This window comes from Amyelois transitella, chromosome 12 (genome assembly GCF_032362555.1).
Source record: "Amyelois transitella isolate CPQ chromosome 12, ilAmyTran1.1, whole genome shotgun sequence".
In the NCBI taxonomy this organism is placed as follows: Eukaryota; Metazoa; Arthropoda; class Insecta; order Lepidoptera; family Pyralidae; genus Amyelois; species Amyelois transitella.
Genome location: NC_083515.1, coordinates 3,471,076 through 3,485,695, shown reverse-complemented (window position 1 = coordinate 3,485,695; position 14,620 = coordinate 3,471,076). Strand labels below are relative to the sequence as shown.

The window sequence follows — 14,620 nt, the reverse complement described above, 5'->3', positions numbered from 1 at the left end:
TCACCTTTTTAAACAATTTTCATGTAATTTCGCAAACACACTTACGCCTTCTTTCAAAATAATTAGTATCGAAGGACAAACATACTTTGATCTCGAAACAAATACATTCGATGTGATTATACTCGTGATAAACAACAATATTCGTAAAAAGAAAATTAAGACAGCGCTTGTCTAAAACTGTCACAAAATAAATAAATATTTTCAAAGCACTAAACACTAAACCAGTATGCTGTCTCTATATTTCAAACCTATTAACCCACAAACTGGTACATGTTACAGTAGCCTGGAGTCATTAAATAAGGAAGGCTATCTAAACAATGATCGGAGCTATAGGAGGCTTAGAATGTTGACGCATTTTCGAATATAGATATTTATCGGGTCGAGCTCTTGGACTAAAACTCGAAGCGCGCCGCGGGGTGCATTCGAAATCATATTTCACTAGATTTACAGAAGGAAACAGTAAATCTTGGTAAAATTGTTAACGTTTACTTTTCTAATGGGCATAAACGTGGAAATTTCTATTTCATTAAAATTATAAATGTTAACAAAGTTTTTCATTGCAGGTAATAATTGTGCACCACATACCTAAGTACCGTGTAATATAAAAATAGGTATGTTTAATGAGAATTAAGTATAAACATAAATACCTTCATACATATAATAATGTCTATATACAATGCGGGGTAGACAGAGACAACAGCCCCGAGCAGAATTGATAGTGAGTTTATTAGCGCATCGCCTAAAAGAAGAATCCCAAGTTTATACTTAAGCCTATTCCTTAATCGCCTATTACGATATCCATGGGAAGAGATGGAGTGGTCCTATTCTTTTTCTATTGGAGCCGGGAACCAAACGAAGCTAATTTGTAAGTCGAATTTCATCAAAACTTGTTCAGTGGTATTTGATGTTTCGATCACATTTTTCATACTATGCAAGTTTCACAATATACCTGAACAAAAAAAACAGAAACTTACAACAGTATTTACATTTAAAGTAGGTAAGTACAATAACTCATAGTCAATATCGCGTGAAGTTACGTCTTCTGTTAAGGAAAATACTCAATTTAAATGTAAATATGGTATTAGAATCCTCAGATGTTAAGACTAAATGACCGTTAGTATAACTCAGTATTTTCATAAATTACGAAATAGTTTTATATATGTAGATACCTATTCATATATTGTATTTTAAATAATGCCTGCCTCTCCTTACCTTTGTAAATAGATTTTAGGCTTTCCTTTAGTTACGGGAATCAGAATCAGTCAGTCAGTAGGTCAAAGTATCGTCGTAGTACGTAGCATCCTTGTCAAAGGTGATGAAGGTAATGGAACTTTTGGGATTTAAGTATTGGTGATTCTTTTTCAGTTGGTCCTTTTTATGAGACCAGTAAGATTGGCCGAGATTCCACTCGGGGGAGGTACTGGACTTATATCCGTAACTGTCTTAAATATAAACAAAAAAAATCTAAATACACTACATAATGACATAGAAAAGGGCATCTTATTGCTAGAGTAATTTTTACTTCCAATAATTTATTACAAAACTTCTGGATTTAGTTAGCTGAGGTTCCAGTGACGTAATAACTATAATACATATTTATTCTTTCTTTTTGGTAATTACAATACAGTTCGTTTCAATTATTGTAAACTGTTAGAAATCGTTAAAAATCAGAATCTTAAACCCTAAATAAGATCGAAAGACTAATTGTTTAGATCTTATTGTTTGTTTGTAAACTCCTCTTTCTCTCTCTTCTTCTATTGCACATAAAAAAATGTAACAAAAAATAGAAAACAGTCATTGAATTTAGAAGAATAATATGAACAATGGCGGACTTATCCCAATCGGGATTTCTTCCAGTTCTTATTATTCTTATGTTATTATTCTTAGATCTTATTATTACAGTTATTCGAAGGAATTTTCAAGTACGATGCTTAATATTGATAATGACCAATTAAATTATTTCAAGGAAAATTATTAGTTTGAACGTTTCAAATTTATCAGCAAGATCTAAGATAAAACTAACATCGTCTGTTAAATGAAACATTGTAAACGAATTACTGAGTTCGAATGGACTTAAGTGCTTATTGCAATCTTTCTCTCTCTCATTATAGCGTATTCCCGATTCGCCCTCTATATAAGTAAATATAATCACGTCTTCAATCCTGACGGAGTTGACAGAGCCAACAATCTTGTGATTATATGTATGTACGTGTTAGCCTTTTGCTTGATTGCATTCTCAGGGGAGCTATTCACAAATTTTGACGAGGCGTATATCTAACCTTCTCTTTTTTCCTCTATTTATTGTCGGTTATGCTCATAGTCAGAGGGAGAGAGAAGATAAGGTTGATTTAATATTGCTTTTTACGTTCGTGAGTAACCAAGTACAGACAAGTATTAAACTTTAACGGCTATTAATACAATTTATTAATTTAATTTAATTACCGATCTTCAGTTCTAATTACATTCAACGTTAAAAATAAAAGTCTTTTAGTTAGTCTTCGTCATTTATCTTCTCGTGATGGAATATTTGGGACAACATCAAAAGTCACTTAATTCGTTAGTATTTAAGTTACTACTTAATCATAAATTTACCTAGCAACTTCCCTTATAAGATAAAAGGTACCTCCTATTGTATCCTGTGTCTACCACTAATGGCACAGTATACAGTTAAGATTTATTTGTATCTTATCTGAGCAGATTGTTGCTAGTTATAGATCGGTACTGGATAGCACAAGGTTGATTCTAATACTTATGAGATCTGTGTTATGAATCTAACCGTCGGTTAAGTTCGGATTTTGTTTGCATACAGGCACACATATGTACACACACACATACATACGCATCAAGTCTTTATTCCTTGCGAATTAGACTAACCTATTCGTTACCAAACGCGAAGGTCACTTTATCAGCATTGCTTTAATGATAGAAGTGAGATTGATAATCTCCTGTTGCTAGACCATCGCCTTAAAAAGAATCCAAAGTTTCTTAGCGTTTTCTTTAATTAATTTTTCATCTGCGGTGGGAGACCAGCAGCAAATAAATAAATAATAAAAAATGCGAAACGTAAAATGGCGTCAAATAATATAAAATGGCGGAGGCAAAGCTAAGTTTTAAGTAATTCTAGAGAATATTTATAATATTATTATGAGACTAATCCTGATAAGATAGATAAACTATGACACAATACACACACTCAATCTCATATCAAATGAAATAGATTTGTTCAATTGCAGTTTGTGTGAATTCACAAGGGCAGCATTCAGGATAATATGATACAAATGATTATACACTATCGCATTCGATTTAGTCTGTAATGGTGCCAAGATGTAAGAAAGTAAATAAAATAAAAAAAATTAAATACAGGTGAACGGTAAATAATATTAAATCTGACTGGACAAATCTATATGCAAAGACAAATGCTCTGAATAAACAAAACATCAATCAATAATATAAGATAAACAACGAAACAGTTTGCTAACTGTAGTACGTCTGTTGACCTCCTGAGAACTGATTATGTATTTGCACATAATGCCCGTTGGATTTCGGACTAAAGTTTTAACTGTTACGTCTAGCTTGGTTATTTCCAGAGATGTTTTGATTTTATAAAATTTATTCAGTATGATCTAAATCATGACTTCGGGTAGATTAAGATTTTAATAAATAATGACACAATTTTAATACTAAAATGTAAAGTAGAGTAACTATTTCAATATACAAACTTGACTCATCCATCATGGATCATTGTCAAAAAGGAGCACCCTGGGCTCCTTTTCAGAGAGGTGAGGATGCAACTAATAACGCCAGAAGGAAGAAGAAGATTCGGTAAGGTCAAGCGTGTTCTTATTTGGTGAACATTTAAATTATTAGGAACAAGAAATACTTATAGCTATTTCCGCAGCTGTATTCCCCGATGCATACAACTTGGGGATTTTCAAGGCAAGAGTGAAAGAAAGAAAAATCTGTCTTTCTTTCGTGATTAGGCATTATTTGAGTTTGGTGCACCACCTTACACCTCATCTTGCTTACCACCAGGCTGATTGAGGTCAAACGTACTCAAATTATTATATATAAAAATAAATGTAGAATAAAGCAAACTAGGGCTATAGGTAATTTATTTTGCATAACAAACCCGGGGTCAAAACGAATTATGCGGTCGCAATAAAGCAATTTTATTCCCCGATATCCATCTCGATTGATGATGTAGATCCATTTTGCTATTATCAGCATATCAGAAGTACCGGTAGGTACTGTCCGTTTGTTGATTGAAAAACCAATAGGATTCATGTAGTTTGTTTTTCAATGACTGTATCTATAATATGTATATCTCGTTAAAATTTGTAGGTATAAGTTTTTTTTTTCATTTTGATCCTCTTCTGAAAAGATAGTTTATTGAGTGAGTTCTGTCCACCTGGTTTTTAAATTTAAAGCTTTGTTGCTGAGACGTTGAGACTTAATTTGCATTATTATTAAATATCTTTTATTCTAATTAATCATCAATATTAAAAAAATTATTAATGTCCCGGATAAAAACTGTTTCATGAAAATAGTTTTATGAGAATGTCCCGTATAAAAACTTTTATGAAAAGAAATTTTTTTTCTTACTTACAGATCGCACAAGACTGGCATAGACTGCTGTTGTTACAACTCTTCTCGATAAGGTAAGTTTCTTTTTTTTTTAAACGTAAATTGTTCAAAAGATGCATCTTACCTTAATTTTTAATGCCTTCTGAAAGAGTATGTAACATGAAAAATCTTAGACAATTTGAATAAGATTAATTTTAATATCAAAACTATAAAATTTAAAAAAAAAATCTAACTAACTTACAGTACCGACTTTAATCTAATAATGATTTCTTCAATTTTGTTCAATGATAGTTGACTTTTCCAGACAGTTCTAGTAAAATGAACAAAACCGGTTCCCGTTGCATGATTATATAGTTGCCTTGTTACAAAGTATTCAAAAGAGTACAAAAAGTATTATCTTAGTTACTTATTTTAAACAAAAGCAATAAAAGAAGGGGCACTTCGTAACCACTACTTTTATCTAAGTACAGTGGCAACATTTAATTATTCTGAACGGGTAATGATTGGTTTACATGCCCATTATCTAAAAAAAAATAGTATTTTAATTTTTATTAAAAATTTAAAATGTTCATAATTGAGTTTCTTTGTTTGCAATCATAATAATAGTATCTAAACGTAACCTTATACCTCATTCCCGGAAGGGTTGGCAGAGACTACATCTTGCCACTATCCCTACTATCTTAAGCTGCATCTACATTCATAACCCTCTAACATAAGGTAATTTTACTTTGGTTTGTGGAACATTTCTTATAAATTTTTACAATGACGTGATTCAAGAATGAGGACCTCTCTTTCTCTGTGTTATCGTAACAAACTACAAGGTTGCATTTTTGATATATGCCTTATTAAAAAGAAAGCCTACGACCATTCAACACATCTGATCATTCCAAGAGTTATAATGCAACTAAGTATTAGTCCACATATTAACATTGTAAATGGCATGTGAACCAACTGTACAATTTATGTTAAATGGACGTCCTGACATGCGATGAGCAGCCATCGATTATTCCATGATTCATTCACACCTGGCTTGTTTATGTGCGAATTTACACTACTTCAGTCATTGATTAATATCCCTATCGATATGTGGGCACAACAATCATTACAGTAAATCGATTCCACTATCTGCAAATTGTGTTCAGCTATGATTGATGATGAGTTGCTTCAGAAATCTTGAAGTCAGTAGGATTAAATCAGTTAACAGTAACTTTAATAGCAAGATGCTGATGAATTGAGAACCTTCTTCTTTTTTGAATTCGGTCAAATAGATCAAACAAATCAGCAGGTATACATTCCATTTCTTTAGGTACTGAAAAAAGGTGAATAATCTTCATGCGCCTTTTTTTTTATAAAATATGCAGTATAACATTCAATTTATCATTTTTCAAAAGGCAAAATGAAATAACGAATGTCGAAATGAATTAATAGAATACATTTATAAAAAATCACGTAATATTTTTAATAACATGTATCCTATCATGTTATTTACTGCTCGTAATTAAAGTATATTGTTTTAAGGTTTAATCAATATCCCAATAAGGGATGCATTATTAGCAGCCAAACAGGATTGTTGTCGTAGGCCTGTAAAAATAAAAAAAAAAATTCACATGTTTGTCACAAAATTTATATAAATAGTAATGTGAATACATTAATATTAACAGTGATGAGAAATAGAGAGATGTTATATCCGTAATTATAGATATTGACCATTTCCCACTTATTTGCATCATATCTATGTAGCTGAGACTTTTATTCATTAACATTGCGAGTAAAATATTAGCTTCATTCAAATTTACCGGTATAAGTAGCATTCTTCAGTAATGATGTATAATTGTATAGGAAGCCTTCTATCACGAACAGAACATAATTTGTTGAAAACTGAAAGTAAATATCGTCACTGTCAAATTGCTAAGCAAGTTTTTTAAGGAAACGTTAATTTTTATGTACTAAAATCTCAAATATCATAGAGACGAAATGTTTGTAGTGAAAAGTATAACATCAGGTTTAACACAAATCTCGTGTTTGCTACCAAAGTAAAATTCAATCTGGGTTATCTATAAAGAAGAGAGTTTTATTAGTATAATAGATATACACTTTTATCCATTAGGTATTAATAATTACTTAAGCTTGAAAACCACCTCAGTATATCAATTTTGGTTTTAGAGAAATTAACATACTTAAATAAACAAATTAACTCTATTAAAAACTTTATTTTAAATTTATATATTTATAAATGTCATGCGCACTGGCGCTTACATCGCAGACGCGTCTTAAGCAAATCACGTTTCAAGTTCAACTAATTTGCATATCGCAAGATGAACAAGCAAAGGCACGCATAGCAGTTCTAATGAAAAGCGGTCGCGTGCCTTATCGTAAACCGCGCTGGCTGGATGAATTATATTTCCAGGGCTTTATTTGTAAGTGGAAAGCTGGCGACGAATACTGGCAACACCGTTAGTTGCTGCGATTTATTATATGGCTAGGTTGGGTGAAGTATTTGTAGCGTTCGGGTATATGGTCTAATTTGAGTTGAAAAATATGTGAGTGTTGTTCTAAAGTGGGATTGGAATAATAATTACAGGTGGAAGGTACCTGTAATTAATACTATATAATGTATGTAATTTTAAATTGGTGTTTACTCATATTAATAAGTATAATAATAATTCTGTTAAACTGCAGCTAAGTGCCGTGTGGTTCTCGGCACCAATATAAAAAAAATAAGACCACTCCATCTCTTTCCAATGGATGTCACAAGGCGACTAAAGGCTTGGGACTATATATATAAAAAAAATTGGTTCTTATAGGCGATGGGCTAGCAACCTGTTACTATTTGAATCTCAATTCTATCGTTAAGCCTAACAGCTGAACGTGGCCTGTTAGCTAAGTATCACAATAAAGAGTTTTTAAAGAAAGTGTAGATATACATTCCTTAAGGCTATCGACGACGTAAATACTCAAACATACAGTATAGTAAGACAACATAACTCATAATAGAACCTACTAAAGTGCGTAACACATGTGCGAATTTCTTGATTTTAGCGCGACTATCTGAAAAATAGTTGAATGCATTTTTACACTCGTAACCTTATTTTGTTTCACAAAACTATTATTTTCAAACGATGAACTCGAACACTACAAAAAGATAAATACGAATTTACTACGAGTATAATAAGAATAGATTTAAATGTCAAGTGATATGACAGACAATTGGAAAACATTATACAGATTTTCATTTAACTACATTAGAGTAATTAAGGGGCAGAAGCCGATTAAAAGGCATTCGTTTATAAAGCATGCCCGTTTAAAGGTGCAGACATTTTGATGGTCTGTAACAAATTTAATTATCTTAGAGAGAATTCTGAAATTGTTCATACATGCGAAATAAAAATATAAATAGGATTGGAGTTTTTTTCAAAAGTAGTCAAACATGAAAGTGTCCTCTTTGAAAGAAGGGCTAAATATGTAAAGTAATACATAACAACAATTAAATATTTATACATCGCCGAGAGACATCCTCACAAACTTTCTCAATTATACATACGAAAGGATATAAAAGTTGTTAGAAAACGTGTGCACTAACCTTAAGAACTAATGAAGTAGCGAATAATTATACCTACATGAACAGAAGAATGTATAATTACTAATTACCGACTATTAATAGACTGAACATGAGATAGAAGACTAGGTGTTAATGACCCCGCAAATTATAGGTACTAACCTTATCTTTACAAGAATTTGCATAAACACAGGTACTTCATTAGTTTCATATAAAAAGTCTAATTAAAAATGTCTTTTATCTGCGTCAATGAACGAATGAGAGGGGAAAAAAAGCTATATGAAAACATGTGGGATTGATAAGAAAAAGATGTTTTAGTTTTATAGATACGTAATTTAAACCAAAAAAAACAATCTCTTTCTGGGGCTACATTAATGCGGGAATTTTCACAAAGCGATTACTTTTAACATCTCACGATGTAGATAAGTACCTACTCGTTATGATACATAAGTTAGTATTCAAACAATTTATAACATTAATTATTTGATTAATTATAACAAACTTACTTCAGTAACTCAGAACAGTCTTATATAGATACATGGCTACGTTGAAAGTAAGGTTCAAACTTGCGCATCACAGTTTTTAATTCAGATACCTTTTAGCCACTCGACCAAATAGGAATTAGTTTTTTTAAAGCAGGTTTCAAGGTTCCAAGACTTATTAGAGCTACTATCATACAAATTTATTATCATTTCTATATCACTTGCGGGGTAACAGTCTCGAAAAGACAGAAAGGCCACGCTCAGCTGTATGGCTTTTTAGTGGAATTGAGATTCAAATTGTGACAGGTTGCTAACCCATCGCCTACAAGAAGAATTCTATGTTAATTAGCTTATCCTTTAGTCGCCTTTTACGACATCCATGGAACAAAAACAAGTGGACGAAGTAAAACGATTTCTTTCGTACCGTGAACCAATAGAAAATTGAAAAATGAAATTTGAAAAGAAAGGAAAACATTACTTTGTTTTTCTAGCGGAACCACGATCTCTATCTTGTTTATTTAGAATTAGATTAATTACACGTAGATGTCAAAAGACGATAGTTACAGTAGACATGTAATAAAATGTCGAATTTTTCATGCTTTCTAAATATGAGACTCTGTGTGATCCCATCTTGTATCTAACGAGCGTTTAATTCAACATAGTAAAATATGTATGTTCCTAGCATAGCATTGTTTTGTTAATTAATGAAGTCATTTATTAATCACATTTATATGTAATTACTGATTACCATAAAATACGGTTAAAATATCTTCTATATTATCTTTGGGTGTTCTACAATTGCACAGATAGGTAAAGCATTTACAATTTTCTTTAGAGGTTTAGAGGGTATTCTAAAAATCTATCTACCTATTCGGTACCTAACTTGCATAAAACCATCTCTTCTACACAAATATGTGTTTAACCGTTCCGGGATAGACAGAGCCACTAGTCAAGGCCATGTTGTTTTGATGACTTAATGATGATATCAGAGATAGTGAAAGGTGAAAAAGAAATCCCACTTTTTTAATCCTTTTTACATTCTGCGCGGGAATTGAAGAATTGGCTCATACTAATTTTTCTCACATATGCTAGACCAGCGTACAGAAAACGCAGAAAGCAGGAATTTATCTTACTTACATATTACCTTTATTTTAGATCATCGTTGGTTGAATCGGTAAAGTGCCCGGTTAAAATACGTGACTCGCATAAAAGGCACAGATTCGAATCCCACCTCGACCATATACCAATGACTATTTTCAAAGTTATGTAGGTACATTAGTTTGGAAACTACCCCATAATCTTTAGCGTGAGCGAAAATATCATGAGGAAACCTGCATGTTCATCTTACTGGATGTCTAAGCATAATTGATAAAGGTTGCTAAGGTCAGATCGGAGTCCCTTCGTGAAAAACGAGACTCGCTCAAGCCAGGATCCATGTTAAAAAGTATACCCGGTTTCCTCTCCAGAGTGGTGAGGATGCAACCGGGACTAAAGCCAGGAGGAAGAAGAATATACCTCAAATTTATGTTCAATGTACATACATACTAGAATTTTGAGTGTTTCCAAATAAGGCATTAGACCGAAACTAATTTTATTACTTAGACATATATAATTTCTCGAGGTTAATTATCCCGGAATTTGATAAATCGCCATGAAATATAAAACATGCTTGTATTCGTGGTGATGTCACGAATAATCCATTTGGGTAAACAAAAACGTTTAAACATCGTCGTGGGCTTTTTATAATAATGACATTTTGTTAAATTTAATATTTCACGGAATACGAAGTTAGTTTTTTTTTATATTATAATATGAAATGTTTACCTTAAGTATACATCCCAAAAGAATATCGGGTAGCAACAGAATTTTAAGCACCTACCCAAAATAGAAAAGACATAGCCCTAAAGCCTAATTTGAACCTTGGTGCTATTTCCAAGTAACCATAACCAGTAGTCCATCTACACTACCCTTAAAGTTCTACAAAAATACATTAAATCACGTCTTTATCATTTGAGGGATAGACAGAGCCAACAGTCATTATAAGACTGAAAGGCCACGTTCAGCTGTATAGCTGGTCTATTTTTCAATTAGCAATAATAAATCTTACTGCTACCATCACATACATCGTTGCCCATGCTCAGCGGCTAATCAGAGATAATGCTAACGAGCGGACATTAGGTTCAATCATACAGGGCATAAAATGAATGAGGCTCATTATGTTAGACCGTGTAGCTACTTTTATTTAACTTACTTACGATTTACTTCTGTAACGTATGTTGTTAATTTACTCGATAAAAGCCCATAATGTCCTTTTGAAGTATTTTGAACTTGAAAGCAAATTTATATTTTTCGTATGTTCGCTGAAAACTAGAAAAAAATATGGGAATAAGATTTCGAAATAAAAACGATTTTATGATTACATAATGCTACTATGGAGCTCACATACTTATATAATAATTTAATCAAAAGTATCCTACAAATTTCAACCCTTATTCACCCCCAAAGCCTTGTCTGTATAATACAACATTAAATCGTCCACATAAAGCTTTATGCTTCCACTTTAAGCTCATCACACATCCAGTTTAGTTTTCACAATTTTTTCTTAATATCAAAGCATCGGTTTTCCACATAAGTGGCAACAATAATTACGTGGCCTTAACTCAGATAAAGAGTCATACCCGTGGTAGGTAACTTAAGCACTTCCTGAAGAATTGTTATAACCGTTTGACCTCCGACACTCTCAAAGAAACGGTCGCATAATAGTAATAAAAAAATATATCATCAGCTCTAATGTTCGGCCTAGTAAAATAATTAAGAAAACAGTGATTAATCTTTAAAACCATAAAAGTGGATTATCTTATTGGCTATGAAAGTACACGAAGCACTTTCAACATTAAGTATCATGAGCTTGAACACGCGATAGTCGCCGGTGCCTACATTATGGAACTAAAACATTTCACATCGTACATTGGACGAGTGAAATGAGCGAATAGTAGTGAAAACAACAAAATTATATTTACTTTGTTTTTGAAATTGATCTTGATTTTTGGTTTAGATTGAATGAATTTACTTGAAAATATATAAATAAATTAATATAAATGGGACATATTGCAAAGATTGAGAAAGGGTCAAATTAAGTTGGAGACTTAAGTGGTTATGTGATGCTAACGCAATGTTAAGCTATATTTTAAATATTATTTATATTTTAAATATTATATATATTCATAAAATTTTTAATTGACGTGATTTTAAAAAAAATATTTTTCTATCATGCCCTGGCCGAGGTTTAAACCCGGGACCTTCTGTGTCACAGACAAGCGCACTACCGCTGCACCACAGGGGCCGCCACAAATAAGTAAGTATACTTGATTGATGACATATTATGTTACGGGTACAATTGGTGTATCTACTCCTAATGACTTGAATGTCTTATTAACTCGGCCAACACTCTTTAATTTATTTTTTATTTTTTATTTTTATATCTTATAATAATGAATTATTCTTAATAACTCATTCGACTCGACCAGTGTAAATCAACCTTTAGCTCACCTCGTTACGTATCTCGCGAATACTATAAAATAATCTGTTTAGAACCGGCGCCCTTACTGACTGGTGATAGCAGGCCTCTTAACTTGATTTAATGGTCTTCCTTTATTTAATGACGTAATGAGTAAGCTTCCCTTTTAAAGTAAATCAGAGCTAGAAGAGGATGGCCGTTAATCTATAAGAGAAATCTTAGTGCCAGTGGTATTTGACTTAGCTAATTTCCGAATTTGTCGCTTTATAAATTATAAAAGAATAGGACCATCTCTTTTCCATGGATGTCGTAAAAGGCGTGTAAGGGATAGGCATATAAACTTGGGATTTTTCTTTTAGACGACGGGCAAGCAACCTGTCACTATATTAATTTCAATCCCTACATAAAGCCAAACAGCTGACCGTGGTCTATCAGTTTTTCCTAGAAAGAGGCTCCATCTGCCCCACAAGAGATATAGACGTGATTATATATGGGTTCAGCTTTTACGCTTACATTTGCGGCTTCGTTTCCATGGGAATTTCCATAAAAAATGTTTGTTTCAAACAGTCCAGATACGGAATAAAAAAAAATTATAGATCATTATTATTATGGCCTAGAAATCTATAATAATAGACGGCCTCTGTGGCGCAGCGGTAGTACGCTTGTCTATGACACCGGAGGTTCGAATCCCGGCCAGGGCATGATGAGAAAGGAACTTTTTCTGATTGGCCTGGGTCTTGGATGTTTATCTATATAAGTATTTATTATAAAATATATCATTGAGTAAGCATCTCGTAACACAAGTCTCGTACTTACTTCGAGGCTAACTCAATCTGTGTTATTTGTCCCGTATATATTTTTTTTATTTAACATCAGACGTAGCATTCCTAAGGCTTACAGGCGTATGCAAATAGCCACTTTATTACTAGCCGATTTCGCATGCTCGTTACCAATTTGTGTATTTTTTATATAAATAAATTTTATATGATATAAAAATCATTAAGAAATAATACTAACAGAATCAATTTATTAACTGGTCAATGGTACTTATGCGTCGCATTTTTCACTGTACAATACCATAAAACTGGTTTCTCATCTTACGACGATATTCGCTTTATCAACTTTTAACAATAATGAAGATATTTCCATCATTCGTTATCCGTTAACAAGTGCATAAAAATGGAACCCACATCATTAATCATGCAGTTTATAACGAAAAATCTTTTATCATACTACAATCCAACAAGAAAGATATCAATGAAAAAGTTCATTAAAAAACTGTATTAAACGTAAGTACATATGTACATTTATAAAATCACGCCTTCTTTTTCGGGAGAGTAGGCAGATGCTACATCTTTCCACTTGCCACGATCCCTGGATACTTATTTCGTCCACATTCATAATTCTCTTCTTTGCAAGGTCATCGGTTGAGGGTAGTTTTGACCTGACCTTTCACCGAAACTCTTCTCATTGAACTTTTAACATACGTTTAAAAGTATATTGTAATAAACCGCAATACGATATCTGATGGTATCATAACACCAACTTTGGCATGCGCAAGCGGCATCTTTAATGCGTACTATAAATAAAAATATCAGGCCGTATATTTGCATGTAACACCAGAAAGGGGTGTGTAGCAATATTTTTGCCATTTTCAATGTGTTTGATATCCCTCTTAAGCTAGGTTCATTACAAAATAACAAGGAGACAAAAAGGTCAGATTGGACAAAAGTTTATACCTTTTTCTTATATTTCCTTGATAAATTTCTGGTATTAATTTCCAAAATTAGGATACTTACTTTACTTTAATTAGTAAGGTTCTCAATAAAGTGACACATTAAATTCGTTTGATAATAATACCAATTATTGAACTTTATCATTAAGTTTATTTTAAAAAAGCAAGCAAAAATATCGATATTCTTCGCCTTAAGTATTAGGCGTTTCCTGGGTGCTGCAAATTTGTCGAAATTATAGACAAGGCTACCGATTTTCCTGAGGGAATCTAGGCAGAAAACCTTTTTTGCACATGAGTCTTACTAGTAAGTTTATTGGAAAAAAAATGAAATGTAGTGTAATACTACTGAGATCAGAGGGATATTTTCTGTGCTTTCACTAATGTATTGCTCAAACGACATTGCTTGCGGTGTTAAATGCAGGGCCAGCGAACATTTTTACGATCGCATACAGAATTAAGCATGTTGGGTGAATATCAAGCAAGTACTATTATGGTAATCAATCGATTTGGTACAGTTCATTTCTCACATATATTAACAAGGTAATCGACATTAATACACAAGTTGTCGTCTAGTGTTTAAGTGTAGCTGTCACCAAATTTGTGTGTATAAGAAAACATAACAAAATATAATAGATTGTATATAATTATTTGTTACGTTTGCTCATAACACAATGATTTGACATTTTCCCCAATATATTTTTAGAGTGTCATTATAAGTTCACGTAATATTACTAATTGAATACAAA

At 32.4% G+C, this 14,620-nt stretch overlaps 1 protein-coding gene across 2 annotated transcripts in view; it reads left to right on the top strand.

Moving 5' to 3' along the window:
* The window catches only part of LOC106142397 (uncharacterized), an 89,604-nt gene that overhangs the window by 61,157 nt on the left and 13,827 nt on the right, over positions 1 to 14,620 (top strand). For both annotated transcript variants that reach the window (XM_013344144.2, XM_060946800.1), the window contains one exon: positions 4,609 to 4,658. The gene's annotated coding sequence lies outside the window, so the exon portion shown is untranslated. The remainder of the gene's footprint in view (positions 1 to 4,608; positions 4,659 to 14,620) is intronic.